The sequence below is a fragment of the Culex pipiens genome, chromosome 3 (genome assembly GCF_016801865.2).
Source record: "Culex pipiens pallens isolate TS chromosome 3, TS_CPP_V2, whole genome shotgun sequence".
Classification (NCBI taxonomy): Eukaryota; Metazoa; Arthropoda; class Insecta; order Diptera; family Culicidae; genus Culex; species Culex pipiens.
In genome coordinates this window covers 69,216,069-69,218,507 of record NC_068939.1, presented here as the reverse complement: position 1 = coordinate 69,218,507, position 2,439 = coordinate 69,216,069, and the positions used below count along the sequence as shown (strand labels likewise).

Below are 2,439 nucleotides of genomic sequence, written 5' to 3'. Positions count from 1 at the left end.
GTTGTGTAATTTTTCTCATTACGTTAATATCACAAACTGTCATTAATTTATTTAAAGTTAAATGAGTTATTTTTCGTAATTTTTGATTTTTTTTTTGAAAATTTTTCAATTTCTTAAAAAAAATAGAAAGAAAAGAGCACACGGGCGTCGAAACGGCAATTAGGGTCCTAAAGCTCTATGCATATTTGTTAATACAACGGAAAAAAACTATTTCCGATCACTTTTTTTCATGTTAATGCAGGGTGACCACTCAAATCCCATTGACAAAATTCTAACTTTTGCCCGACTTTTCCAGAACCTCAAAAAATATGTACATATTTCTAATCTAAAGAAATCAACAACTCTTTATAAAACGTCAATATAAATCATCGAAAAATGTTTTAAAAAATTCATTGACAGTTTTCGAAAAACAAAATACTTGAATTTCAATAACATATTCCTAAAAACTTCATGTCAAAAATGGAACCTTCATTTTGAATCAGGGTAAAAACATAAAAAACAGTCATTGAAAAGTAACCAAAAGATAAACAATACCCATTATTTCAATGTTTGTTTTTAAAATTACCAAACAAAGTTTGGCTCCTAGTGGAATCCAATGAACTTAAACTTCACGACAAAAATGAAGCCTACTTAAAGGCGATTTTAGGAGCACACGGGACACATTGTTTGCAGCCGGATGAAAGTCCTATATCACAAAAGTTTTTGCATAACTGTCCAATTATGCAAAAACGGACAGGACAAAAGAGAAACCGAAAAGCCACGATCTTACATGTTGTAGGAAACATCGGTAGACAAGCAACTACACACGAGTATATCTCGAGCCACAACATATATGCGCCAACATTCTGGCGCCAGTATTCGAAGCTCAACTTGACAACTTGGCGACGAAGCGTCGAAAATCGATGCAGTGTGATTTTTTAGCGATTTTTCCGATCCAGCCATAAAGTAAAACCTATACCTTTCTTTAGTAAGAAAGGCAAAAAGTAAATCGTTCTTAAAAATTGATCGGGATTGCCGATAGATGTCAAATTTGTTTCAGATGCTCACTCATGGTCTGTACTATGAATGTAGAAAGAAATTTCGTATAAAATCAGAAACGAAAAATGTTGGCGAAGGTCACCAGGTGGGCTTTTACCTTTTTAAGAGATTTTTTCCTTATTATGAATCTCGATCAAAATTTGGGAGGTTGTAGACTCTACAATGTAGAGCTCGAAAAATGCCATTTTTGGGACAAATAAAAGTTATGAAAATGAAAAAAAAATTACCATATTTTCATTTGGAAACTGTGTAATTCGTTGGAAAATCTTATCACATCCGAAAACAGATGGATATTTCGAAATTTGAGCGGCAACTCGCCCAGGTTCAGCACACTAGCTTTCATCTGCATTCAGAAGAATCAAAATCGGATTAAGGGGAACTGAGAACGACGCGACACAAAATTTGGCAAAATTTTACCACACACGAACATTACTCGATCTCCACGGAATTTATTTTCTCAAAATTCGAGGGTTGGAGATAGACGAGTTCTGTCAAGATGAATCGATAGAGCGTCAAAAATCGATGCAGTGTGATTTTTTAGCGATTTTTCCGATTAAAACTTATGCTGAAATGTCATATTTACGAACATGTCCAGCCATAAAGTAAAACCTATAGCGGTGTATGCACTTCGGAAGGAATCGGTCAAGAAAAAAATCAAATGGGCAGCAGCTGCAGCGAAAGCAAGCCAGAGAGGGTGAAGAAAAGCCGCAACAAAACGCTCCCACTCCTTTGTTCTGCTGTTCGTAAAGCTGTTTCTTGACCCCTTTCCTTCCGATCTCCATACTAGCCTTATACCTTTCTTTAGTAAGAAAGGCAAAAATATTATAAAAACGTTACTTAATCCACCTTTAGGTGGTTGGTGCCTTCCTCGCATTCATACACTACACAGCCTCAAAAAAGTGTATAAATAACAATTCTTTTATCAAAATATCTGAGATCCGGCCTCAAAAAAAGTGAATTAAAAACACTAAAGTACTTGTTGGGATAAGAATGAGGTTCTTCGGAATCACTAAATCTCGACAGCAGGCAATTTCAATATGGCCAGCTTCAAGCTGCAGGTAATAGATTTATTAGCAATATTCATAGTTAATTCTTAGTCGGTAGTTCTTACAATTTTTAGTGCGCCGTTGTTGATGGCAAGGAATGTGGGTCAATGATTTCAGGGTTTGTGGCGAACAACCTAGATGACCAGTATTAATTTACAATAAATTGAGAAAAGATAAATATGCGCATCTTACATAAGTATATGTTTTGGAACACGTTTTAGGAAGCAAATAGATTAAATAAATTAGTTTAGCATGTTAAACGATTTGCTAAGCACTTCATGGTCATAACTACCCAATCAAACCGTTCTCCGCTTGACGGGTTCATTCCGCTTCGAAAATTGCTTCGAAATTTTCT

General features: G+C 35.3%; 1 long non-coding RNA gene across 1 annotated transcript; it reads right to left on the bottom strand.

The window, feature by feature from the left end:
• Positions 1-2,016: 2,016 nt before the first annotated feature.
• LOC120414133 (uncharacterized) lies at positions 2,017-2,369 on the bottom strand. Its single transcript, XR_005605035.2, has 3 exons — positions 2,277-2,369; positions 2,150-2,218; positions 2,017-2,090 (listed from the first exon to the last, which is right to left on the bottom strand). It is a non-coding gene; the product is annotated as an uncharacterized LOC120414133 (long non-coding RNA).
• Between the last annotated feature and the right edge of the window lie 70 nt (positions 2,370-2,439).